The sequence below is a fragment of the Kogia breviceps genome, chromosome 1 (genome assembly GCF_026419965.1).
Source record: "Kogia breviceps isolate mKogBre1 chromosome 1, mKogBre1 haplotype 1, whole genome shotgun sequence".
In the NCBI taxonomy this organism is placed as follows: domain Eukaryota; kingdom Metazoa; phylum Chordata; class Mammalia; order Artiodactyla; family Physeteridae; genus Kogia; species Kogia breviceps.
The window spans coordinates 80486203-80504082 of NC_081310.1; the positions used below are offsets into that span (position 1 = coordinate 80486203).

The following is a 17880-nucleotide window of genomic DNA, read 5'->3' on the forward strand; positions in this document are numbered from 1 at the left end:
GGTGCGTGGGCTTCTCATTGCGGTGGCTTCTCTTTGTTGTAGAGCGTGGCCTCTAGGTGCGTGGGCTTCAGTAGTTGTGTCACACAGGCTCAGTAGTTGTGGCGCACGGGCTCTAGAGCACAGGCTCAGTAGTTGTGGCGCACAGGCTTATCTGCTCCGTGGCATGTGGGATCTTCCTGGACTAGGGCTCGGGACCTTGTCCCTTGCATTGGCAGGCGGATTTTTAACCACTGTGCCACCAGGGAAGCCCCTCTCTTGTCTCCTTAAACTAGCTTGTGTTTGTCTGCCTTAGGTGATGGAGGATTCACAAGTAGTAGAAAGCATGAGCCTCTGTTCCTGTGGCTCAGTGAGGCAGGGTGTTGTCTGGTTCCAGTGGAGTTACCATGAAGAAGCCTCTCTATCCTCCTTTCCATAAGCTTTCCCAGTCTTGGGTGTGGAAAGAACTCAGTTGCTCCAGTTCAGCAACCCCTCAGCTCATTCTGCTTCACTCGTTGAAGCAGCTTTTAAAAATTTTACAGCTGCATATTACTCCATTGTGTGGTTGTGCCATAATTTTCCAGCCCACATCCTAGGTATGAATATTTAGGTAGGTTCAGTATTTTGCAATTAAAAATAATGCTCAAATAGGTTATGTGTATTTATCTTTTCTTAGTAGACATAGATCTTCAGGGTAAATTTATATAAGTGGGATTAATGGGTCAAAGAGTAAATGAATATGTAGTTTTGTTAGCTATTCCCCTATAGGGGAATTTGTATTCCCACTAGCAATATAATAATAGTGCCTATTTAATTACATCTCTCTAAAAAAGCTTGTTGTCAAACATTTGAATTTTTGCCAATCTCATAAGTGAGAAATGACTTATAAGCGGAGTTTTGAGTTTCACTAATCATAAGTGAAGTATAATAAAATTCTGGTTAATTGTCTGCTCATATCTTTTGTCCATTTTTTGTCATATCTACCCTGAGTTTTTAAAATTTATTTATTTAACTTATTTATTTTTGACTGCACTGGGTCTTTGTTGCTGCACGCAGGCTTTCTCTAGTTGCAGTAAGTGAGGGCTACTCTTCTTTGCGGTGTGCGGGCTTCTCATTGCAGTGGCTTCTCTTGTTGCGGAGCATGGGCTCTAGGCACACATGCTTCAGTAGTTGTGGCATGTGAGCTCAGTAGTTGTGGCTCACAGGCTCTAGAGCGCAGGCTCAGTAGCTGTGGTGCACGAGCTTATTTGCTCTGCAGGATGTGGGATCTTCTCGGACCAGGGATTGAACCTGTGTCCCCTGCATTGGCAGGTAGATTCTTGACCACTGCACCACCAGGGAAGTCCCCAGGGGTATTTTAAAGTCTTCCTTGTATAGGTTTTACTCATTTCGTGTTGACTTTATTCTTGAATATTTTATTTTTATTGTTGCAATTTTATTTTATTTTTTATTAAAGTATAGTTGATTACAATATTATGTTAGTTTCAGGTGTAGAGCAAAGTGATTCAGTTATATATATATATATTTTTTTTCAGATAATTTTCCATCATAGGTTATTACAGCATATTGGATATAGTTCCCTGTGCTATACAATAAATCCTTGTTGCTTATCTACTTTATGTATAGTAGTTTTTATATGTTAATCCCATACTCCTAATTTATCTCTCCCCTCTCCCTTTCCCCTTTAGTAACCATAAGTTTGTTTTCTGTCTGTAACTCCACTTCTCTTTTTATTATTATTATTTTTGGTGGTACTCGGGCCTCTCACTGTTGTGGCCTCTCCCTTTGCAGAGCACAGGCTCTGGACATGCGGGCTCAGCGGCCATGGCTCACGGGCCCAGCTGCTCTGCGGCATGTGGGATCTTCCCAGACCAGGGCACAAACCCATGTCCCCTGCATCCGCAGGCGGATTCTCAACCACTGCGCCACCAGGGAAGCCCCTCCACTTCTCTTTTGTATATAGATTCATTTGTATTAGTTTTTACGTATAAATATTTTTCCACATATAAGTGACATCATAAAATATTTGTCTTTCTGTGTCTGACTTACTTCATTTAGTAGGATAGTCTCTAGGTCCATCTCTATTCCTGCAAATGGTAATATTTCATTCTTTTTTATGGCTGAGTAATATTATATTGTGTGATATATATATTATATCTTCCTGAACCACTCATCTGTTGATGGGCACTTGGGTTTTTTTCCATGTATTGGCTATTGTAAATAGTGCCTCAGTGAACAGTGGGGTGTGTGTATCTTTTCAAATTAGAATTTTCATCTTTTCTGGATCTATGCCCAGGAGTGGGATTGCTGGATCATATGGTAACTCTATTTTTAGTTTGTAAGGAATCTCCATGCTGTTTTCCATAGTGTCTGCATCAAGTTACATTCCCACCAGCACTGTAGGGGGGTTCTCTTTTCTCCACATCCTCTCCAGCATTTATTATTTGTAAACTTTTTGATGATGGCTATTCTGACTGGTGTGAGGAGATAATTCATTGTGGTTTTGATTTGCATTTCTCTAATTTAGTGATGTCGAGCATCTTTTCATGTTCCTGTTGGCCATCTGTTGTCTTCTTTGGAGAAATGTCTATTTAGGTCTTCTGCTCATTTTTTGATTGAATTGTTTGTTTTTGATATTGAGTTGTATGAGCTGTTTGTATACTTTGGAAATTAAACTCTTGTCAGTCACATCGTTTGCAAATATTTTCTCCCAGTCCATAGGTTATCCTTTTGTTTTGTTTATGGTTTCCTTTGCTGTGCAAAAGTTTTTAAGTTTGATTAGGTCCCACTTCTTTTTTTTTTTTTTTTTTTTTTGCGGTACACAGGCCTCTCACTGTTGTGGCCTCTCCCGTTGCGGAGCACAGGCTCCGGACATGCAGGCTCAGCGGCCATGGCTCACGGGCCCAGCTGCTCCGCGGCATGTGGGATCTTCCTGGACTGGGGCACGAACCTGTGTCCCCTGCATCGGCAGGCGGACTCTCAACCACTGTGCCACCAGGGAAGCCCCGGTCCCACTTCTTTATATTTGCTTTTATTTCTATTGCCTTGGTAGACTGACCTAAGAAAACTTTGGTACAATTTATGCCCTAGAGTGTTTTGCATGTGTTCTTTTCTAAGAGTGTTATGGTGTCATGTCTTATGTATAAGTCCTTAAGCCATTTTGAGTTTATTTTTGTGTGTTGCATGAGGGTGTATTCTAACTTCATTGATTTACATGAGGCTATCCAGCTTTCCCAACATCACATGCTGAAGAGATTGTCATTTCCCCATTGTATATTCTTGCCTCCTTTGTCAAAGATTAATTGACCGTAGGTGTGTGGGTTTATTTCTGGGCTGTCTGTTCTGTCCCATTGATTTATATGTCTGTTTTTGTGCCAAAACCATGCTCTTTTGATTACTGTAGCTTTGTGGTATGTCTGAAGTCTGCGTGGGTTATGCCTCTAGCTTTGTTCTTTTTCCTCAGGATTGCTTTGGCAATTTTGGGTCTTTTATGATTCCATATAAATTTTAGAATTATTTGTTCTAATTCTGCAAAAAATGTCATGGGTATTTTGATAGGGATTGCATTAAATCTGTAGATTGCTTTGGGTAGTATGGCCATTTTACAGTATTAGTTCTTCTAATCCAAGAGCATGGGATATGTTTCCATTTCTTTAAGTCATATTCAATTTCCTTTATCAATGTTTTGTAGTTTCCAGTGTATAGGGTTTTTTTTGTTGGAATTTTAAATGTGTTCTTCTTCCTTGATGTTTTCTAATCATATATCATTTGTATATATGAAGACTGTTGAATTTGTATGTTAAAATTTTATATATTGCTACTTTACTGAGGGTTTTTATTTTTTTAACTGCCTGAGTTTATAATTGATTAGTTAAACTCTCATATCACCTTTTAACATAGATAGTCTTACATCATCTTTCCAATTCTTGTGTCTCTGTTTTCTCTTTCTAGTTACATTGGCTAAAACCTCCAGGACAATGTTAAATAGTAGAGGAGATAATAGGTATCTTTCTTGGTTCTTGACCTTATGAGAAATGGCTTTAGTGTTTTCCCATTTAGTAAAATATTGGCTGTAGGAATAAGGTGTATATATTTTATCATGTTTAGGCTGTATCCATCAATTCCTAATTTGAGTATTTTAAAAAATCAGAATGATTAGTGAAGTTTGTTAAAGACTTTTGTGGCATCTATGGTGATAATCTCATCCTTTTTTTCCCCCCTTCAATATGTTAATACAGAGAAAATTACCTCAATTTATGCTATATTTATAATTTGGTATAGTTAATCTTATTTCATGTTACTTAAGTTTCTCTTTTCTTTTTTTAAATTTTGGCTTTATTGAAGTATAATTGACACATAAATCTGTGATATATATCTAGATAGATAGATATAGCAAGAGAAACCATTTAAAACTATAGTTGTAAGTACAAAACAGTTAATGACAGTTATATTTGTCTTATACCTTTTATCAATGTGATGTAATTTTCTTTGATGCTTTCTCTTGAATTTTATTTTGTTTAAAATTAACATTTGCCAATTCTGATTATTGCTCTTAGTATTTCCTTGGCAAATAATATTTCCATAGCAGATTTCTATATATTATTATTTTATTATAAAACGGAAGTAGTTTGCCATTTAATACAGTGTTGTTTGGCACCTGTGCAGTTCTTGCTGGGTGACAACCCAAATGTTAGTTGACTTATTTCCAAGTATGTGCAAACCATGTTATGATTCTGGGATCAAGTTTATGAGAGAGCTAGATATTTCATTTTCATCATACCTACTATATCAATTGTTAAAATGAAATGGCTGTTTTCTCATTGTTTGTATTAGTTAATTTTTGATATACAACAAACAACCACACACTCTAAGTGTTCTACAGCAATAAGCATTTATTTCACTCATGGATCTGCAAGTCCTGTGCTTTAGCTGAGGGAGCCCTGCTTCTCACTAAGTTCTGCAGGTCAGCCAGGGATAGCTTTGCTTCACATGTGTTCCACTAAGGTACAGGCTAACAGGATTACAGCTACTCATTGGAAAATCACATGGTGATAGCACAGGGCAAGTGGGCAACTATAAACAATTGAGGCCTCAAGACTGAGGCTCAGAATGGCAGACTATCACTTCTACCCACATTCCTTTGATTCAAGCATGTGATATAGCCACCCAAAGTCCAGGTGTGAGGATGTGGATACTGTAAAGGGTAAGTGTTAACACCAGTTATTTAGCCTACTACATTTACCATCTACCTTTGGTTCTATTTTTTGTCAGTGATTTTTTTTTCTTTGTTACATTTACTTATCTCTATATAGGACTACAAAAATAATTGTATATTCTATTTAACTCCCCATCACCCATCTATTGAGACAGCTAATATATTTAAGCTTATTCTAGGTGACTAACATTTATTCTTTTTTCTTTTAAATTTTGGCTTTATTGATGTATCATTAATATGTAAAACTGTATGATATTTTAAGTGTATATTGTGGTGATTTGATACATGCATACATTATGAAATGATTCCTTCCAAATTAACACAACCAATACCTCACATATTTATCTTTTTTTCTTCCTTTTAGTGAGAACATTTAAGTTCTACTCTCTTAGCAAATTTCAATTATATAATACAGCGTTATCAACTATAGTCACCATGTTTACATTAGATCTTCAGACCTTATTCATCTTGTAGCTGAAAGTTTGTACCCATTTACCAACCTCTCTCTATTTCTCCCAGCCTCCATCCCTGGCATCCATTTTTCTACTCTCTGAGTTTGACTTTTTTTTTTTTCTTTTAAGATTCCACATATAAGTGATACATGCAGTATTAGTTTTTCTCTGTCATGCTTATTTCACTTACCATAATGCCCTCACAGTCCATCCATGTGTTGCAAATGTCAAGATTCCCTTTTTTTCCTCTTTGATTTTTTTTTTTTTTTTTTTTTGTGGTACGCGGGCCTCTCACTGTTGTGGCCTCTCCCATTGCAGAGCGCAGGCTCCGGACGCACAGGCTCAGCGGCCATGGCTCACGGGCCCAGCCGCTCCGCGGCATGTGGGATCTTCTCGGACGGGGGCACGAACCCATGTCCCCTGCATCGGCAGGTGGATTCTCAACCACTGCACCACCAGGGAAGCCCCCTCTTTGATATTTTGTATTTGGAAATATAACCAGAAATGGATCACTGGGCCAAATGGTAATTTTATTTTTAATTTTTTGAGGAACCTCCATATTGTTTTCCACAGTGGCGGTACCAATTTACAGTCCCACTAGCAGTGTACAAGGGTTCCCTGTTCTCCACACTCTCCAACACTTGTTATCTCTTGTCTTCTTGATGGTAGCCATTCTAACAGATGTGAGGTGATATCTCATTGTGGTTTTGATTTGCATTTCCCTGATGATTAGTGACGTTGATCACTTTTGCATCAACCACTTAGCCATTTGTATGTCTTCTTTAGAAAACTGTCTATTCAGTTTCTCAGCCTGCTCTTTAATTGTAGTGTTTGTCATTCTTTGCTATTGAGTTGTATGAGTTTTTAAAATATTTTTTGGATATAAATCCCTCATCAGATATATGACTTGCAAAAACTTTCCCCTACTCTATAGGTTCCTTTTCATTTTGTTGATGATTTCCTGTACAGAGCTTTTTAATTTCATGTAGTCACACTTATTTATTTTTGCTTTTGTTGCCTTTGTTTTTTGTGCCAAATCAAAAAAAAAAAAAAAAAATCATTGCCGAGACTGATGTCAATGACCTTACCACCTATGTTTTCTTCTAGGAGATTTATGATTTTAGGTCTTATTCAAGTTGTTAATCGATTTTGAATCAATTTTAGTATATGGTGTAAGATAGGGGTCCAGTTTCATTCTTTTGCATGTGACTGCCCGGTTTTCTCAGCACCATTTACTGAAGAGATTCTCTCTTCCCTTTGTATATTTTGGGCTCCTTTGTTGTAAATTAATTGGCCATATATGTATTTCTGAGCTCTCTATTCTGTTCCATTGTCCTGTGCATCTGTTTTTATGTTAGTCCCATACTCTTTTGATTACTATAGATTTATAATATAGTTTGAAATCAGGAAGTGTGATGCTTCTAGCTTTGTTCTTATGATTGCTTTAGTTATTCAGTTATTTAGTTATTCGTGGTTCCATGCAAATTTAAGGATTATTTTTCTATTTCTGTGAAAAATGTCATTGGAATTTTCACACAGATTGCATTGAATCTGTAAATTGCTTTGGGTAATATAGTCATGGTAATAATATTAAATTTTCCAACCCATGAGCAGAGAATATCTTCCCATTTATTTGTGTCTTCCTCAATTTCTTTCATCAGTGTCTTATAGTTTTCACTCTACAGGTCTTTCACCTCCTTTCACCTTGGTTAAATTTATTCCCAGGTATCTTATTCTTTCTGATGCAATTGTAAATGGGTGTGTTTTATTTATTTCTCTTTTTTGAGAGTTATCAGTGTATAGAAATGCAATAGATTTTTGTATATTAATTTTTGTATCCTGCAACTTAATTTATTAGTTTTAACTGTGTTTTGGTGGAGTCGTTAGGGTTTTCTGTATATAAGATCATGTCATCTGCAAATAGACAGTTTTATTTTTTCTCTTCCAGTTTGGATGCCTTTTATTTCTTTTTCTTGCTTACACAGTCTGGCAAAGACTTCCGATATTATGCTGAATAAAAGTGGCAAATTGGGCATCCTTGTCTAGCTCCTTACCTTAGTGGAAAAGCTTTCAGCCTTTAAACACTGAAATTGATGTTAGCTGTGGACTTATCATATGTGGCTTTTTTATGTTGAGGTGTGTTCCCCCATGCCCACTTTGTTGAGAGTTCTTATCATGAATAGATTTGAATTTTGTCACATGAATTTTCTGCGTCTATTGAGATGATCGTATGGTTTTTACCCTTTATTTTGTTAATATGGTGTATCACATTGATTCAACATCTACAATTCAATTGTTCTTGCATTCCCTGGGATAAATCCCACTTGATCATTGTGTAAGATTCTTTTAATGTATTATTGAATTTGTTTTGCTAATATTTCATTGAGGATTTTTACTTCTATGTTAATCAGGGATATTGGCCTATAATTTTCTTTCTTTGTGGTGTCCTTGTCTGGTTTTGGTGTCAGGATACTGCTAGCCTCATAAAATGAGTTTGAAAGTGTTCCCTTGTCTTCTATTTTTGGAAGAGTTTGAGAAGGATTGATGTTAATTCTTCTTTAACTGTTTAGTAGAATTTGCCAATGAAGCTATCAGGTACTGGACTTTTGTTTGTTAGGAGGTTTTTAATTACTGATTCAATCCCCTTACCAGCAATTGGTCTTATTTCCTCATATTTCAGTCTCGGTAGGTTATATACATTTCTTAGGAATTTATCCATTTCTTCTAAGTTGTCCAATTTATTGACACATAATTTCTCATAGTATTCTCTTATGATCCTTTGTATTTATGTGATTATCATTTGTAATATATCCTTGTTCTTTGTAATTGCACTTGAGTTCTCTTTTTTTGGTGAGTCTAAGTTTTTCTCTTTTGTTTATTTTTTTTTTAAAGGCTCTTACTTTCATTCATCTTTTTAACTTTCTTTTTAGTCTCTCTTTATTTCCACTCCAGTCTTTAGTTCCTTCTTTCTACTAATGTGTTTAATTAGAAGATTGCCCCTAAGGCCACAGCTGTGAAGATAAGCTAACTGGCCCCTTTCACAGGAAGACTGTGGGTTCATCTTAGTGGCAGCTAGTTAAGAACTCTTTCTCCATTTGTTACAGTCCTATGGGACCCCTGAATGTAAGACCCACTGCCACAAGAGCCAGGTGATTGAGAGGTGTCCCCTCTGCCTGATAAATCAGCCCCAATCAGGGCCTTCTGGTGGGGGTCGCACTGGGAAAGTTTCTCTTCCTGCTTCCCTTGTGACCACACTCATACACAGTTGACTCAAACACGAGTTTCAACTATGTGGGTCCACTTACTTATATTACTTTTTTAATAGTAAATACAACAGTACTATATGATCCGAGGTCTGTTGAATCCATGGATGTGTAATTGTAGATACAGAGGAACCACGAGTGTATGGAGGGCTGACTATAAGTTCTACGCAGGTTTTCAACTGCACAGAGGGTGGGTGCCCCTAACCCCCACGTTGTTCAAAGGCCAATTGTATTTTTTTTCCTTTTTCTCCAGTGGTGTATTGTATTCTCCCTTCAGGGGGACTGGACTCTGCAAGTTCTCTCTTGTGGGTGAGTATCTGGCCACTTCAGCACTCACCTAATTCTTGATCAACAGTAGCAAGAGGCGTCCAGGAAGTCTCACTGGCTCTGCTGGTTCCACAGTTTGTATGGAGGTATGTCTGTCTGCTACTGGCTGAACTGGTGGGTGAGATTCCCCTTGGATCCCCTGGGGAAAGGTACAAGATCTGGAAACCCTCACTGAGGCGCCCTTGTTCGTTATGGATGTCCAATTTGTTGATTAAAGAGGGGGATTAAAAAGGAGGAATGTCTTATGCTGCCACATGCTGATGTCACTTCCCAACTTATATTTTAAGTAAGTAGAGAATTCCTCTTTACTAACTAGCGTGGAAGTTTTTCAATGTTAACAAGTAGTGCTCTTGTACAGTGAGTATTAGCTGAGAATCAGCACCTTTGTTCCCACCTGTTATATGCCAGAAGTGTCAGATAAACTGATAAAATGTGTAGAAAAAGTTGATGTTTTCGGAAGATTTACTAAAGATGAGTCACCAAAAAATTGATGTCAAATTACATTTGGACAAGATAATTGTAAAAAGTTGAAAAAATCATTTTAAAATATGTAGGACAATGCACTCAGTTGACAGATAAGTCTTAAGTTCTTTTACTTGCTAAGTTATGAGAATAGATTTTTAATACTAATCTGTTAGATACAAAGTCAGCTTAACTGAATTAGTCCATATACATTGCCAGATTTGATTTGTTTTTATGTTATTTAGAATTTTTATACTTATGTTCATGAGTAAGAATAGCCTACCATTTTCCTTGCTTGTATTGGCTTTGTTTTATTAAGGTTATACATGAAATGAATCAGAGACACCACCTCTTTATCTATCCTCTGGAAGAATGTATATATACGGAAAGGGAATGACCTTCTGGGTTATTTGGTAGAAATTTTTTGTAAAGTGTTGTGGGCCTGGTGTTTCGGTATTCATTTGCCTGAGAATGTCTATTTTGTTCTAATTTTTAAGTGATATTTTAACCAAGTAGACAATTCTAGGTTATTTTCTTTCAGCAATTTGAAGATATTATTCTACTTTTTTTGTGTGTGTGTGTGGTACACAGGCCTCTCACTGTTGTGGCCTCTCCCATTGTGGAGCACAGGCAGCAGATGTGCAGGCTCAGCAGCCATGGCTCACGGGCCTAGCCGCTCCGCAGCATGTGGGATCTTCCTGGACCAGGGCACGAACCCGTGTCCCCTGCATTGGCAGGCGGACTCTCAACTGCTGCGCCAACGGGGAAGCCCTGTTCTACTATTTTTACCCTTCCATTTGCTATTGAGAAATTTGTTCTCAGTATACATTTTATTCCTTGAAGTTTATCTGGTTCATTGGTTTTGTTTATTTTTGGTTTTTTGGTTTTTTATTTATATGTTTTTTCTGTATGTCTATTTTAAGATCTTCTCTTAGTCTTTGGTGCCCTGAAGTTTTACTATGATATGTTTAATGGGTATTTCTTTTCATTTATTTATTCCCTGTTTGGGAATCATTGCTTCCTGAAACTTACGTTTTAATATATTTCATAAATTTTAGAAAATTGCAGCCATTGAATTTCCAGCGAATTGACTATTACATCTCACCGATTGTCCCTATTCTCTTCTTTCATACAGTAAGTCCCCTACATACAAAGCTTCAAGTTGTGAACTTTCAAAGATGCGAATATGCCCTTGTATGCCAGCTATTATACTGTACTACTGTACTTTTCAAAGTAGTGTACTGTAAGATTAAAAATGTTTTCTCTATTTTTTGTGTTTGTTTTTTATGTATTATTTGTGTGAAAAGTATTGTAAACCTATTACAGTACAGTACTATATAACAGATTGTGTTAGTTGGGTACCTAGACTAACTTTGTTGGACTGATGAACAAATTGGACTTACAAATACACTCTCAGAATGGAACTTGTTCATATGTAGGGGACTTACTGTATTTTCCATCTTTGTCCTTCTTTACTGCATTCTTTAGATCTATGTTCCATTCCACTAATTCTCTTTTCATTGTGTCTAATCTGATTAATCCATTGTAGTAGTTTACTATTGCAGCAGTAACAAATTGCCACAAATTTAAACAATGTTTAAAACAATAGAAATTTATGACCTTACAGTTCTCTTGTTCAGAATTTCTAAATGGGTCTCCAGGTTAAAGTCAAAGGTTGTATTCCTTTCTGGAGGCTCTAGAGAAGAATCTGCTTCTTTGCCCTTTCCAGCTTCTAGAAATTGTTCACATTTGTTGGGTGATGGTTTGCTTCCTCCAGTTTGAAAATCACATCCATCATTCTGACACTGACTGTTTTGCCTCTGTCTTCAATTTTTAAGTACCCAAGTGATTGTATTGGGCCCACCCAGATAATCCAGTATTAGTCTTTTTATATTAAGGACATCTGATTAGCAAATTTAATTCCATCTGCAGCCTTAATTCCTGCTGTCATGTAAAATAACATATTCATAGGTTCCAGGGATTAGGACATGGACATCTTTGGGAGACCATTATCCTGCCTACCCTCCACTGAGTTAATTTCAATGATTTTATATCTCATTTCCAAAAGTTTATTTGGCTGTTTTTCTAGTCTGCCTGGTCATTTATTATAATCTCTCATTTCTTGTTCATATTTTTTTAAGACAAAGAAACTATAAATTGGACTTTATTATAATAAAAAAGTTCTGTTCATCAAAAGACACTTAAGGGGCTTCCCTGGTGGCGCAGTGGTTGAGAGTCCGCCTGCCGATGCGGGGGACGCGGGTTCGTGCCCCGGTCCGGGAAGATCCCACGTGCCGCGGAGCGGCTGGGCCCGTGAGCCATGGCCGCTGGGCCTGCGCGTCCGGAGCCTGTGCTCCGCGGCGGGAGAGGCCACAACAGTGAGAGGCCCGCATACCACAAAAAAAAAAAAAAAAAAAAAAAAAAAAAGATACTTAAGAAAACAGGTACACAACAGGCTAGAAGAAAATATTCATAATAAATACATTTGACAAAGGGCTTATAATACATATAGAATATGCATAGAGTTCCTAGAGCTCACTAATAATAAGTCATATAATTGTCTGCAAAATATTTAAGCAAACACATCACAAAAATGACATGAATTAGTAATAAGCATATTAAAAAGTGTTCAACATCACTGATTCTCAAGGAAATGCAAATTAAAACACAGATTGATAAAAAATTGACAATACCAAATGCTTTGGAGGATGTAGAGCATCTGGAAATCTCATACATAGCTGTAAAAATATAAAATAGTACAAACACTTTGGAAAATACCAAAAGCTAAACATACATATGTGCATCCATGACTCAGCAGTTACACTCCTAGGTATTTATCTAAGAGAACTAGAAACATCTATCCACAAAAGCCTTGTTCTAGAATGTTTAGAACTACTTTATTTGTAGTAGCCCCAAACTGGAAAAAAACCCAGGTGTCCATCAGCAGGAGAACAATGGTTAAATAATCTATGATATATTTATACAGTTGAACAACAATAAAAAGTGAGCTACTGATACACATAACAACATGGATAAACCTCAAAAACGTTGAGTAAAAGAAGCCAAAAACAAAACAGTATATAATTTATAATTCCTATAATTCCACTTATAAGAAGTTTAGAATAAGCAAAAGTAACCTATGGTAATAGAAATCAGATGAGCAGTTGCTTCTGGGGAACAAAGAAGAGGGATTGCTAGAAAGAGGTGATGATAGAGAAGATGAATAATTAAAGTAACTTGTATTTTTAATGGTGCCAAATGGGGACATGAATGAGATGAATGAAAAGATTCACTGGTTTTGAAATAGCTTGACGTTCTGGAATGAACAGACTAGATGATGCTTGATGTCTGTGGAATGGCTAAGCTAGAGCTATATTTCAGCAACTGGCTTGAACCTGGACTTCTGGTTAGGGAACAAAATGTGCCACACCCTGGGCCATTCACTGGGATATGAACATAAATAAAACAGTTCTGTACTTAAAGAATTCCCTTGGGCCTTCCCTGGTGGCACAGTGGTTGAGAGTCCGCCTGCCAATGCAGGGGACATGGGTTTGTGCCCCGGTTCAGGAAGATCCCACATGCCGCGGAGCGGCTAGGCCCATGAGCCATGGCCGCTGAGCCCACGCATCCGGAGCCTGCGCTCTGCAACAGGAGAGGCCACAACAGTGAGAGGCCCGCATACCGCAAAAAAAAAAAAAAAAAAAAAAAAAAAAAGAATTCCCTTGTTATTATAACAAAATTAATGTGGAATATTTATAGCCTGAATTAAGGTAACAAGCAGTGATGGACAAAATCTGGAAGGTATTTTCAAAATTTTTTCTCAAGTACTGTTTTATACTCAATGTAATGCACAGATCTTAAGTGGATAGGCTGTTCAGTTTGACAAATGAGTACACTTATGTAATCCACATCCTTATTGTCAAAATATTCCCATCACCTCAGAAAATTCCCTCCCACCTCTTGTTCATATTTTTACTTCACTCTTATTTCTACAAATTTTATAAATATACTTTTAATATTTTATGTCTGATAATTCCAATATAAAGCTTGTTGAGTCTAATTCTTCTGTTTGTTACTCCTGATCTTTTAAGGTAAGAAAAATGATGAGGGAATATACAAGGTGCCTTAAAAAACATAAAAGAAGGGGCTTCCCTGGTGGTGCAGTGTTTTAAGATTCTGCCTGCCAATGCAGGGGACATGGGTTCGAGCCCTGCACCTGGAAAATCCCACATGCCACGGAGCAGCTTGAGTCTGCGTGCTGCAACCAATGAAGCCCACGCGCCAAGAGCCTGTGCTCCGGAACAAGAGAGGCCACTGCAATGAGAAGCCCGTGTGCAGCAACGAAGACCCAACACAGCCAAAAATAATAAATAAATAATTTTTTTTTTTAAAAGCCATAAAATAAGGATATTTGGAATATTCTTGAAGGTTAGGGGCCAATTCCCAGAAGCAATGATAACTAAATTAAGTCCTTTTGGATGAATTAATACTCTTAAGAAGGGGTTAGGTGTGTCAAGAGAAAATCATATAAACAAAGATACAGAATCCTGAAACAAATGGTGAATGCAGTGAACTAGGAGTGTTCGATGTTACTGGAACAGATGAAAAAAAGGTAGCTGAAAGAAAATAAGGCTAGAGAGGTTGGTTGACTGACTCTAAGTCAGAGTGAATCAAGGTGATGCTGTGAACCCTATCAGTGATGAGAGTTACTGAAAATTTTAAGCAGGGAATGATACAGTAAGATTTGGTGTCTTGAATATGTAGCTCTACATGTTTTTTGTTTGTTTTGCTTTATGCAATCTGATAAACTTAGGCTTTTAACTGGCAATTTAGTCCATTTATACTTACTGATTAATTACATCCTGATTTGCTTCTACTGTTTTATTTTTTTGTATCAATCTTTGTCAGTTTTCTTCCTCCTTACCTGATTTCTTTGTTTGGGGTTGTTAAATTGGTATTTATATGTTCCCTCTGAAAACAGGAGACGACTTCTTGGTTTTATCCCTGCCATACCCTCTGCTTCTGAACTGCAACAGCGTATGCAAGAAGACAATGTGGTTCTATTTTTAAATACTGAAGGAAAGACCTTTGAAACAGTTCGTATTTAGCTAAAAGTCATTCAAATGTATATGAATAATAAAAGATTCTCAGACATACTAAGTTCCTCAAGCAGGATGAGGGAGTAAGACAAGTTAGCAAGGTAGTATGTTGTCCAGGGAGCATCTGCTGGCTTTATTCCTCTTATTTGAATAATTCCTCCCAACGTTTATTTATTTATTTATTTATTTATTTATTTATTTATTTATTTATTTATTTATAAAATTTATTTATTTATCCTTTGGCTGTGTTGGTATTTGTTGCTGCACGTGGGCTTTCTCTGGTTGTGGTGAGCAGGGGCTACTCTTCGTTGCAGTGCGGCAGGCTTCTCATTGCGGTGGCTTCTCTTGTTGTGAAGCAAGGGCTCTAGGTATGCGGGCTTCCATAGTTGTGGCATGCGGGCTTAGCTGCTCCATGGCATGTGGGATCTTCCCCGACCAGGGAACGAACCTGTGTCCCCTGCATTGGCAGGCAGATTCTTAACCACTGCACCACCGGGGAAGTCCCCCAAAGTATGTTTAAAATGGCTCTTTTTGTGGCAAAACTTCTGAGACTTTTAGAGATTATACCATAATGTGTCTAGGTGTACAGTTTCTTCTCTTTTAAGGTATGGGTTTTTCTTATTCCTTCTATTTAGTACTCTATGAACACTATTGATCTCAAGTTGTTAATCTTTTTATTACTTTTTAAAAATTAAAATGTAATTTTAATTTTTTAAAATTATTTTTATTTTTTTCTTTTCCATTATTATTTTTTTTACAGGATATTGAATATAGTTCCCTGTGCTACACAATAGGACCTTGTTGTTTATCCATTCTATATATAACATTTTGCATCTACTAGTCCCAAACACCCAATCCATCCCTCCCCATCCTGCCTCCCCCTTGGCAACCACATGTCTGTTTTCTATGTCTGTGAGTGTGTTTCTGTTTCATAAATAAGTTCATTTGTGTCATGTTTTAGATTCCACATATAGGTGATATCATATGGTATTGAGTTTCTCTTTCTGACTTTGCTTAGTATAATAATCTCTAGGTCCATCCATGTACAAATGGCATTATTTCATTTTTTATGGATGAGTAATATTCCACTGTATATATATATATATATATATATATATACCACATTTCTATCCATTTATCTGTTGATGGACATTTAGGTTGTTTCCATGTCCTGGCTATTGTAAATAGTGCTGTAATGAACACTGGGGTGCATGTATCTTTTTGAATTATGGTTTTGTCCAGATCTGTGCCAAGGAGTGAGATTGCTGGATCATATGGCAACTCTATTTTTAGTTTTTTGAGGAACCTCCATACTGTTCTCCATAGTGACTGCACCAATTTTCATTACCACCAACAGTATAGGAGGGTTCCCTTTTCTCCACACCCTCTCCAGCATTTATTATTTGTAGAATTTTTAATGATGGCCATTCTGACTGGTGTGAGGTGGTACCTCATGATAGTTTTTATTTGCATTTCTCTAATAATTAACGATGTTGAGCATCTTTTCATGTGCCTGTTGGCCATCTGTATGTCTTCTTTGGAGAAATGTCTATTTAGGTCATCTGCCCATTTTTTGATTGAGTTGTTTGGTTTTTTGTTATTGAGTTTTCTGATCTGTTTGTATATTTTGGAAATTAAACCCTTTTCAGTTGCATCATTTGCAAATATTTTCTCCCAGTCCATAGGTTGTCTTTTCATTTTGTTTATGGTTTCCTTTGCTGTGCAAAAGCTTATGTTTGATTAGATCCCATTTATTCATATTTGCTTTTATTTCTATTGCCTCGGTAGACTGACCTAAGAAAATATTGGTACAATTTATGTCCTAGGAGTTTTATGGTGCCATGTCTTATATTTAAGTTTTTAAGCTATTTTGAGTTTATTTTTGTGTATGGCGTGAGGGTATGTTCTAACTTCATTGATTTACATGTAGCTGTCCAGCTTTCCCAACACCACTTGCTGAAGAGATTTTCATTTCCCCATTGTATATTCTTGTCTCCTTTGTCAAAGATTAATTGACCGTAGGTGTGTGGGTTTATTTCTGGGCTCTCTATTCTGTCCCATTGATCCATATGTCTGTTTTTGTGCCAAAAATACTACGCTGTTTTGATTACTGTAGCTTTGTGGTATGTCTGAAATCTGGGAGGGTTATACCTTCTGCTTTGTTCTTTTTCTTCAGGATTGCTTTGGCAATTCTGGGTCTTTTATGGTTTCGTATAAATTTTAGGATTATTCTAGTTCTGTGAAAAATTTCATGGTATTTTGATAGGGGTCACATTAAATCTGTAGATTGCTTTGGGTAGTATGGCCATTTTAACAATATTAATTCTTCCAACCAAGAGCCTAGGATATCTTTCCATTTCTTTGAATCATATTAAATTTCCTTTACCAGTGTTTTATAGTTCTGAGCATATAAGACTTTCACCTCCTTGGTCAGGCTTATTCCTAAGTATTTTTTAATGTGATTTTATTTATTTATTTTTGGCTTTGTTAGGTCTTTGTTGCTGTGCATGGGCTTTCTCCAGTTACAGCGAGTGGGGGCTACTCTTTGTTGTGGTGCATGGGCTTCTCATTGTGGTGGCTTCTCTGGTTGCAGAGCATGGGCTCTAGGCGTGTGAGCTTCAGTAGTTGTGGTGCGTGGGCTTAGTAGTTGTGGCGCATGGGCTTAGTTGCTCCACGGCATGTGGGATCTTCCTGGACCAGGTATTGAATCCATGTCCCCTGCATTGGCAAGTGGATTCTTAACCACTGAGCCACCAGAGAAGTCCCTGATGTGATTTTAAAGGGGATTGTTTTTTTACTTTCTCTTTCTGATATTTCATTGTTAGTGTAAAGCAATGCAACAGATTTCTGTAGTTAATCTTGTATCCTGCTATCTTGTTGAATTCGTTCATCAGTTCTAGTAGTTTTTGTGTGGAGTCTTCAGGGTTTTCTATATATAGTATCATGTCATCTGCATATAATGACAAATTTTACCTCTTCCCTTCCATTTTGGATAACTTTTATTTCTTTTTCTTGTCTAATTGCTGTGGCTAGGACTTTCAGTCCTCTGTTGAATAGAAGTGGTAAAAATGGAAATCCTTCTCTCA

General features: G+C 37.1%; 2 protein-coding genes across 14 annotated transcripts in view; both read left to right on the forward strand.

Annotated features, from left to right (window-relative positions):
- LOC131761225 (myomegalin-like) overlaps nt 1–17880 on the forward strand; it is a 237054-nt gene that overhangs the window by 62738 nt on the left and 156436 nt on the right. The gene's annotated exons all lie outside the window — the stretch shown is intronic.
- The window catches only part of LOC131761176 (flavin-containing monooxygenase 5), an 84321-nt gene that overhangs the window by 6623 nt on the left and 59818 nt on the right, over nt 1–17880 (forward strand). For 9 of the 13 annotated variants that reach the window (XM_067034626.1, XM_067034561.1, XM_067034532.1 and 6 more), the window contains one exon: nt 9160–9319. The exons of 1 other annotated variant lie outside the window; for it this stretch is intronic. The gene's annotated coding sequence lies outside the window, so the exon portion shown is untranslated. Of the gene's footprint in view, nt 1–5961; nt 6168–9159; nt 9320–10753; nt 10830–17880 lie in introns of all 13 variants that reach the window. 3 more of the 13 variants (XM_067034548.1, XM_067034619.1, XM_067034538.1) reach the window with 2 other exon arrangements.